Source organism: Nannospalax galili, unplaced genomic scaffold (assembly GCF_000622305.1).
Source record: "Nannospalax galili isolate Female #2095 unplaced genomic scaffold, S.galili_v1.0 scaffold305, whole genome shotgun sequence".
In the NCBI taxonomy this organism is placed as follows: domain Eukaryota; kingdom Metazoa; phylum Chordata; class Mammalia; order Rodentia; family Spalacidae; genus Nannospalax; species Nannospalax galili.
Genome location: NW_008356258.1, coordinates 2,280,024 through 2,290,906, shown reverse-complemented (window position 1 = coordinate 2,290,906; position 10,883 = coordinate 2,280,024).

Sequence of the window (10,883 nt, the reverse complement as noted above, 5' to 3'; positions counted from 1 at the left end):
AAACCACATACAGACACACATCAAAAGGATCATCCACCATGATCAAGTCAGCTTTATCCCAGAGATGCAGGGATGGTTCAATATAGATAAGTCAATAAACGTCATAAATCATAAATGGACTCAAACACAAGAACCACATGGTCATCTCAATAGATGCCTTTGACAAAATTCAACATGCATTTATGTTCAAAGTCCTAGAGGGAATTGGACTGGAGGGAACGTACCTCAACATAATTAAAGCTACTTATAACAAACCCACAGCCAACATCATTCTAAATGGAGAAAAACTGGAAGCATTCCCATTAAAATTAGGAATCAATCAAGGCTGTCCACTATCTCCACTCCTTTTTAACATGGTTCTTGAAACTCTTGCAAGAGCAATTAGACAAGAGAAGGAAATTAAAGTAGTAATAATTGGAAAAGATCAAATTATCCCTTTTTGCAGATGATATGATATTATATCTAAGAGACTCCAAAAATTCTGCCAGAAATCTCCTAGAAATGTTTAACACTATCAGTAAAGTGGCAGGTAGGAAAATTAATCTACAAAAGTCTATAGCCTTTTCATATCTCAATAACAAGCAATCAGAGAAAGAGTACAGGGAAACACTCCATTTCACAATAGCTTGCAAAAAAAAAAAAAAAAGCTATCTCAGAATAAACCTGACCAAAAACATTAAAGAGCTCTACAATGAAAAATTTAAATCTTTAAAAAAAGAGATCAAGAAGACATCAGAAGATTGAAAGACATCCCATGCTCATGGATTGGAAGAATTAATATTGTGATAATGACCATCCTACCACAAGCCATTTATAGATTCAATGCAATGCCAATCAAAATTCCCATGACATTCTTCATAGAATTGGAAAAAAAACATCCTAAGATTCATATGGAAGCACAAAAGACCTTGGATAGCTAAAGCAACCCTGAGCACTAAGAGCAATGCTGGGAAGATTACTATACCAAATTTTAAACTGTATTACAGAGCTATAGTCATAAAAACAACATGGTGCTGGCACAAAAATAGACCCATAGATCAACAGAACAAAATCGAAGACCCAAATATGAGTACATTCAATTTCAGCCACCTGATATTTGACAAAGGGGCCAAGAACATTCACCGGAGGAAAGATAGCATGTTCAGCAAGTGGTGCCGGCAAAACTGGATCTTCACCTGCAGGAGAATGAAACTAAACTCCTATCTTTCACCTTGCACAAAAGACAACTCCAAATATGTCAAAGACCTCAATGTGAAGCCTCAAACTCTGAAACTGTTAGAAGAAAACATTGCCAATAACCTTCAAGATATAGGTGTAGGAAAAGATTTTCTAAACTGGACAGGGACTGCTCAGGAAACAAGGTCAAGAATCAAGAAATGGGACCTCATTAAACTAAAAAGCTTCTGTACATCAAAAGAAGCAACCAGGGAAGTGAAGAGAAAACCCACAGAATGGGAGAAAATCCTCACCAGCAACACATCTGACAGAGGTTTAACATCCAGGATATACAACAAACTCAAAAATCAAAGAATCAAGAAAGGAAGTAACCCAACTACAAAATGGGCTAAGGAGCTGAACAGAGTTCTCAAAAGAAGAAATAAAGATGTCTAAGAAGCATCTTATTATTAACTAGGAAAATGCAAATTAAAATCACTTTAAGATTTAATCTTGCCCCAGTCAGACTGGCTAAGATCAAAAGAAACAAATGATACCAAATGTTGGAGAGGATGTGGGGAAAGGGAAATGATCATCCACTGCTGGTGGGGCTGCAAACTTTTTCAACCCCTATGGAAAGCAGTGTAGAGAACTCTTAAAAAGCTAAAAATGAACCTACCATTTGACCCAGTTATACCACTCCTTGGCATATACCCAAAGAACTCATCCTATTGCAGAGACACTTGTACATTCATGTTTGTTGCTGCTCTTTTCACAATAGCTAAGAGATGGAAGCAACCTAAGTGTCCCTCAACTGACAAGTGGTTAATGAAAAGGTGGTTCATTTATATGATGGAGTTTTACTCAGCAGTAAAGAAAGATGAAATCATGAAATTTGCAGGTAAATTAATGGAACTAGAAACTGTTATACTAAGTAACAAAGACTCAGAAAAAAAAAGGTGTATGTTCTCCCTCATATGTGGATCCTTATAAGTGATTATGTATCCAGGCATAACTACAGGAACCAGGATAATGGAAAGGAAACAGGGAGGTAAAGGAAAAGAAAGAACCTGAAAGAGAAGAACAGTAGGAAACAGGCCTTAATAAGGGAGATGTGGATTAAAAATGGGGTTATTTAAATAGGAGGTGGGAGGGAAGGTTATACAAGGAACTTTGGGGATAAAGGGAAAGAAGAAGCTCAAGAGAGGTGGGACCATAGGAGAAGGGTATTATTAAGGGAGAAAGGGGAGAAATGGAGGCACCTTAAGTGGGAAAACTATGGTGGAGGGATGAGACAATGCGAGAGATAAATAATGCCTAGCTAGTTTTGAAAACTCAGAAACAACCATATTAGCCCAACAACCTACTGACAAATTATGCATACAATAGATCAAAGAATATAATATGTGTCTAGGCAAGGTTTATCTGAGAACATTTGGTCTTTGCCCAAGCTTTATCTACATAGCACATGGTAATTAAAAGTACCATATTGGTGGAACTAACCTTCTTGGATGTTTAACAGCCATACTTTGAGGCCTATACTAATTTGGTCAGAGGGACATAAAGGAAAGTTTTTGCTCCTTGCCCTCCTAGGTTGACTAAGTTCCAGGGAACTATGAGCACCTCTCAAAATGTCCTGTAACTGTGGTGAGTGACCTGTCCTCTTGACCAACAAGGCCATAGAGACCCCACCAAATGGACTTGAACCAGTGTCCATTTTACAAAGAGGAAGGTCAACATAGAGGAAACTTTTCTTCCATGCTTCCAAGTGAAGCTAGCTGCGGTCGAGCAGAGCCTTTGACTTATCTTCACATAGATGGAACTGGTGGAGGAAAGGAGCCAGGGGAATCCCCCAAAGCCCATGTGACCCCTGAGGAACAGATCCTCAAATGACCTTAAGAATGAAAACCAACTGCATGGTCTTTAATACCCAAAAGGAGCGTTTAACCAAGGATTGGAGGGATCAATGTAGTTCTTTGGGATTCTGTGTGTGGCTGGGGGCTATATAACAAGAAACAATGCCAGACAGAAGATACCTTCCTTTGAGTTGCTGGCCAGGGTGGCCCAGGAGACTCCCAGACAGTAAACCAGCATAGAACTGGGAAAATGAACAGCAGACCCCAATCTTATCTAAGGAAATATTGGCAACTGGTTGCTGCTAGATGGGGAGGAGCTGATCTTCCTGAAGCAGGGAACTCTGAATAGGCTGACTAGATTCAGCAGAAGGAGGAGCCCTGGATATGGCTGGGGGCCCCACAGACATGGTAGACGATGGCATGGATGGAGTGTATGGGCTCCAGTGGCGGGGGGGGGGGTTGTGGGAGCGTGCTATTTGGGATGTAGGTATATAGATGAATGGGATTGTTTGGGATGTTCTGTATGAAATACACATGGAGAAATCAACAAATAAAAGATGGATTGTGTTTGAGGAAGAAGCATAAAGATTTGCTAGTAGTGGAGGTGAAAAACATTACCATTGAAATCTACCTGATGATTTTGTATCTGTGCTTAGGTGCCAAGGATCTCAGAGAATAACAGACTGTGACTAGTAATGATCAGATACATGGAGATTGGAGACACGTGTGCAAACATCTAAGTGTTAGTAGCATTAAAAATGAGTTTTTCTGTATGAAACAGAATATCATTTGTATATTTTAAAGTGAAATGGAGATCTTTTTTGAAGTTGAAAACCTCATTCAATTTTATGTTTCATAGGGGTTATACTGAGTTCAATATTGTATAGCTGTATTGCTCGACTGTGAACCTAAAAATTTACAGCCAATTTTGAAAGAGATGCATCTTTGCTCTGGAAATTATTGTTGACTATGTTAATGCTGTAATGAAATGCCTCTTCTTTTAATCATGTGGTTATTAAATAAATATTTTTTTAAAGGAGAAGGAGGAAGAGGAGGAGGAAGAGGGTAAGATAAGGCTGTGTATATACTGAGGTTGAAATGCCATCAAAACACATGTGTGCAGTAGGCCCTTGTTTGTACATAAAGAAGAAAGATCTCATAGGGGATATATTAGACAAGTAGTTGACTCCATAGAGGGGAATTGGAAGACAAGGAGGGGCAAAAATGGACAAGTGACCTAATTTTTACTATACACCATTTTGTACCTTTTGGGGTTTGTATCACTTAAATTAACCTATTTTTAAATAATTGATTGACAAAGTTTTCCAAGTATATTCTAAATACTTATCCTTATACCCAAAGAAAAGTACAACTTTTACCACTCATCAAAGAAGTTTCTTTTTGCAACTGATGGAGACTATCACATAGCTCCACCACTGGCCAAAATGCAGAGAGGAAGTGACTGAAATGCCCAGCCCCAACTGATACATCTACAACGCAACCCCTACACCTAAGGCTCAGGGAACATCACAGAAGAGGGAGGCAGAGAGATTATAAGAGCCAGAGAACCAGGACACTTGCTGCTAGATGGTGTCTTCTAGACACAACAGGGGAGCTGTACCCATGAAATCTTAACAACATGATTGCCTAAACAAGATCTGAATAATGACATCACCAGTTGACATGCCAACTAAATGCAACTTTTCTACATGAAAAGCTACAGGCAGCAACCAATGGCTGCTGAGGGAGGGAGAACCCTGATACCCAGTCCCAAGTGCTCAGCCCTAAACACATATATCTGAGTACCACTAAATAAACTCAATAGGTTTGTATGTATAAACAGTAATTACATTTATTTATTTGTGTATGTATGTGGGCACAAAATATGTAGCTAATAATTTTAAAAGGTTACAAAATTGAAAGGGAATGGGGGAACATGGGAAGAGCTGGAAGGAGGAGTAGGAGTGATGGAAACAGTATGTGTTCAGTACTCATCTATGAAATTCTTAAAAAATTAAAATTAAAAAAGTATAATGCTGGGAAGAATGACTAGAAGCTTCCTAAAGCCAGAGCTTAATATCCTCTATACTAAAAGACTTGTATTCAGATGTACCTGTGCTTACTGCTGACCTAACTTCCTCCCCTTAGGCTCCGCCTCCTAAAAGCTACATGGCTTCCTAATAGGTCTACCCTGGAGGCCAAGCCTCCAGCACATAAATCTTTCAGGACATTTCAGATCCAAAATGTAGCAAAACAGAAGGAAGGATACTTCTACACTTTTGTGACAAAGTCCTTTGATAGCAAATGGTGGGGGCGGGTAGCAACAAAGGCTTGAGGGTGGGTCCAAAGAAAAACGGCCTTTAAAGCTTATTTTATCTTAAAACTTCATGCGATTTCCTCCTGTGCTATTCACAATTTTATTTGAAAACATTTGAAATTAGCTTATCATTTGTTATCATTGAGGTGGGCTTTTAAAAAGTATTTTATTATTTTTTATGTGTATGAGTGTATTGCCTGCATGTATGTGAGTGCACCCGTGTCATGCAATGCTGCGGAGGACAGAAGAGGGCTTCGGATTCTTCTGGCACTGGAGTTAAGGACGGTTCATAGCTGCCATGTGGGTGCTGGTAATTGAACCTGGGTCCTCTACAAGAGCAGTCAGTGCTCTTAACTGCTGAGCCATCTCTCCAGCCCCAAGCTTTTTTTTTTAAAAAAAAAAAAAAAAACCAAGATCTTTCACCAAAAGCAATGATCCAGGAAGACACACTCAACTCAAAAAGTCAACATGACCCTTCGACATCAGGTACTGTGAGAATGCTCTTAAGTACCCAGTTTAAAGTCACAATGTGTCATAAATAGAAATTCAACAATAGAAATTGACCTCTGTGCTGTCCTTTATTTCCACGGTCAGTCTCATCTGTGAAAATGGGGTCTGAAACACAGGCTACAGATTCTTTGGTGGGGGACATTTAGCTTGTGTCTGCCGTAATTTTATTTTATTTTATTTTTTAAAATATTTTATTTATTATTTTTTATTTTTATTTTATATGTATGCATATATTGCCTGCATGTAGGTAAGTGCACCCGTGTCATGCCGTGCCCACAGAGGACAGAAGAGGCTGTCGGATCCCCTAGAACTGGAGTTTCAGACAGTTGTTAGCTGCCATGTGGGTGCTGGGGTTCAAACCCCAGTCTTCTGCAAGAACAGCCAGCGTTCTTAACCGATGAGCCATCTCTCCAGGCCCTGTAGTAATTTTATTTAAGTTCTCTTGTGGCTATTTCCTTGATCCTCATACAATAAATAAGGCAATGTATTTGAAAGTGTCTAGAAGAATCCTGTCCTACAGAAGGCCCTCAAGGAATGGAAAGAATATTGGTTTGAATCTAAAGTCTGCATGAAGATCTTTACCAATGAGTGTTTCTGGTAGTTTAGAACAAGGGTTAACCAAGTACAGCTCAGGAGTCAAACCCAAACCAAGCCTGGGTTGAGATAGAGGGAGGAGGTCAGAGGAGAGAATTGAGAAAGGAAGAGGAGGGAGGGAGGAGAGAGAGGAGAAGAGGAAAGGCAATAGAAACCATATATGGACCCACGAAGCCTACAATGTCTTCTGTTTGCTCTCTTAAAAATTTGCCAATGTCTGGCTTTATAACAACCACGAGAATAAATGATATCCCAGAAGTTCAGGCCCTGAAGAAGAGCAGGTAACTGAGACTGTATTCATCATTTCCACAGTAATGCTGCATAACAAGCCACTTTGCTATAAGGACACCGTATTTCACATATCTGTGGGTGAGCTGGGCTCAGCTGGGGTGGCGATGCTGATCTTGGCTGACTTGATTGTTCACCTCTGGGTTTAGTGAGCTAAGACAGGCTGGGCTAGCCTTGGGAAGGCTATTCTATACTGTAAGTCTTGGGCCTGAATCTCTACTGTCACATACCCTCCTTGGATCAGTGGGCAAGCCAATATATGCTCTTCTCATGACAACGACAGAGGTTAAAACAGAGGAAATGTGTAACATGGCATAGTGCGAAGTGAAGCATCAGAGAGGTATTCTGATCAGGCAGCAATCATGTGACTAAGGAAGCTAGGGCCAATGATGCAAACTGAAAAGAATTCAGTTCTTCTGAGCACTCACATGTACAGACAATCAACGTGCCAGCAAACAAGCCTGACTCCAGTTCTGCCATGGAGCTCAGTTCTAACGGGATGTGGAAGAGATTTAATATTTAGCACGACCTCCTTCTGCCCATTTTGCTTTGCTTCACTGGGGGATGGGCAGCTGGAACATTGGTTCCTGAAGACTAGGTCATCAGCCATGACCAGCTTTACACCCCCTAATTCAGCACTGGGCTCTGGGCAAGGTACATGCTCAATAACAAATGAGTGAGTCCAGGAGGCAGTTTCTGTCCTTTCTGGGAATCCTTGGATCTCTGTCATTTCATCTATAGATGGAAAGGAATGAAATGACAGAAATTCAGATCTCCAGATTATCAGATGATGCGAAGCTGGGATGCAGAGCAAATGACAAGTGACAATGAAACTGGGTTTCAGAGAATTTGAATCATCGGGCGAGAGTCCACAGATGGCACGAGCCTCTCAGGGTAGAAAAGTGGGTCACTGCTCCCACACCAATTGACACACAGCTTGAAAAGATATGGGGGGAGCAGAGCCCCTGCAGCAGGCCAGCGGGGAGGGCTCCAGGTGGATTGATAGACACTCAGGAAACACCCAAGTGATCTGCCCCATGCCAGGACAGCAAACCAAGATCAAATGGGAGTGTTGTGCCCAAAGAAGTCTTAACCTAGGTCCTCCCTGGCTAAGGCAAGGGCAGCACTGCATAGCAGAGGACTGGGCAAAGTTGGCCAGAAAGGGAGCTTGTACTGCTGCCACCACAGTGCCTCCAAACTGGAACTCAGGTCCACCGTGCTGGTGTGTTCCTGGGTGGCCACAACTGCTCTGAACAGGAAGCCAGAGGTGTTTAGTCCAGTCCCAGATCTGTTCCATGACCCTAGTTTCTTCATCTATGAAATGATGTTAAGATATCAGACCAGGCCTGGCAAGATGGCTTAGGGGACAAAGACACTTGATTGTGAAGCCCGATGACCTGAATTTGAACCTGGGACCCACATAGTAGAAAGAGAGACTCCCACAAGTTGTCCACTGACCACTCTTGTGTTGTGGCACCCAGGCTCACATATACATACACACACACACACACACACACACACACACACACACACACACACAATTTTAAAATGTAATAAAAATCAGACTCACTTAAGCCACAGAATTTTTGTGAGGATTGAAAGAATTAGTAAATATAACAAATAAATTAGAAGGGGCCAGATAATGGCTCAGAGGTAAGAGCACTTGATGTCTTTGCAGAAGACCTGGTTTCAGTTCCCAGCACCCACATGATGGCTAACAACTGTCTATAACTCCAGTTCCAGGGGCTCCAATGCCCTCTTGTGACCTCTGTGAGCATTGCACATATGGATGTACTTATGTACATGCAGGCAAAACACTCATACACACAAAATAAATTTAAAAAATAAAATGAAACTGGCAGCCTTTATCCAAAGTCAGGCCAGCTCAGGGAAGATGAGAAAGAGTTTGTCTCATCTTGAGCAAGCCAATGATGCTCTGAATTTGGGGGAGAGATAGAACACACTGGGGTAAAGGAATGCTTAGAATCATGAAAAAGGTTGTTGATGATGTTGAAAATGTTAGACTATAGGTGTGTAGGTATTGGAGTCAAGAGCGCTCCTGCTGGGATCTTCAGGTTCCTGAGTCCCAGAATAAGGAATTCTACCAGGCTCATGTGGATAGTGGTTGGAAGAGAAACTGCTTACTAAGAAAGATAGTGGGTCAGAGAACTGGGACAGTAAGGCACTCAACGGTGCTGGGGCCTGGCAGATTGGAACAGTTGCATAGCATAGACTGTTCCTGCCCATGCTCTGGTACCCAGCAGCCTTGGTGGGGAGGTTTTCAGTCTTTCTGCTAACTGACTTCTTTCACATGCTAATCTTAATGTCTCACTCTCTGACTACTCTTCTGCCACAAAGGTAAGATAGCCTTCACGCTAGGGGAAAAAAATAATTGTGAGGAATGGTTCTTTCAAAGCATGAGAAGTGAAAGTTTCAGAGGCTCAAGTCCTCTCAGGAGGGTAATAAATATGGGAAATAAGTTACTCTTGAAGGTAATTGAAGTGGAGTGTGAATGAATTCAAAGCACATCTCCATCCCTTTTAAAATAAGTAAGAACAGTAAGAGAATCTGGGACATGCAAGAAGACAAAGACCAGTGCTTAACAGGTAAACATGTTCATTTTCTCAGATGGCTGTGACTTGGTGGGGTGGCACAGACAGGCACAGCCCCACCCCCAATCTTTCCCTTGCAGCAGCATCAGCACAGATGCCAGGTCTGGGAAGGGCACAGCTTTCCTGTGATTGAGCCACTGCTCTTCACTACTTTTATTTCTAGCTTACCTCTCCCTCTCCCTGAGCTGAGACATGAAGAGGAAAAGGGACAAAGGGACAGGATGTTGCAACAACATGGTAACAGACCTCGACATCTACCGGGCTGAAGGCAACATAAATGAAATTTATGTAATCCATGAAAGCATAGATTTGGGTAGTAAAACTGGATAAATCTTTTCTTTCTTATAAAGAAAATTCTCCTTAACTACCACCCAGCTCATAATATATGAAGGCCTGGGATCTTCACCTGGTCTGCCCGTACGCACTCCCTCCAAATGAAGGGCCTGGATTCTTTGGAATTGTGCGAATTCCAGCAGTATTTCTACATCTGGCTGGACATGAAGTATCAGAAGGTGTCTTCAGGCATGAGTTACAAGACCTCTAAAAGCAATGAGTCTTTTATGGGGTTGTAGATAATGGTGATTTTCTATAAATCCTGCCAGAGTCACACAATAGGCCAAGAGCAATTAACATTAATTAAATGATCCCCATAAAGAGGTTGCTTTGGTGACACATTGATAACCTCTAAATGCTCTTAGCCTGCTCACAGTCTTAAAGGGGTCCCTCCAGCTGCATCAGAGGTTCAGGGCAGGCTTACACTGTGCCAGATGATTGCACACACACACATCCAAAAATACCATTCAGCTCAAAGACAGTCCTGGAAGCATCCACTCAGCACCCTGAAATATGTGCCTAAGAAATATCTGGAGATGGTGTTAAAAACAAGATTCTGACTCCATAGGCCATGAGGCCTGAGAGTCTGAATTCGTCACAAGCTCCTTGGTTGAAGACACCAGGCTTCATTCCCCGGTCGGTGGAGTTTGAGAAGCAATGTTGCATAAAAGCTCTGGAAACAGCGGTAGAGTGAGTGGTCCTGATTAGATACCAAGAGATCAATAACCCCAACATGTGGGACATCCCTGTGCTGATCTTTCTATCCTACCTTTTTCATTTCTTTTTACACTCATTTACTTAATGGGGAGGGAGCATATATGCCACAGCACGTGTGTGGAAATCGGATGACAACTCGAGGGAGTCAGTTCTCCCCTTCTACCATGTGGGTTCCAGGGACTGAACTCAGGTCATCAGGCTTGGTGGTAGTTACCTTTATCCACTGAAACATCTTGCCAGTCTCTCTGCCCTGTTCTTCTAATCCCAGGGAACTGCATAATGAAAGGCAGGCAGTATATTCTGTGAGCAGTGTAGTTAAATCAAAGTCATTCCAGACTCTGGTAGCCTGGGCTTCTGGTGAGGAGAACAGAAATGGAAACCTCTTCTGAGAAAGATGAATCCAGGAACACCTGCAGCCTTCAGGCCCCTGCACCTGCCTTTTTGAGGTCACCTGGGAGAGCCAGGCCAGAGCATTATATAAAATTGGGGTTGGGGCTTTTT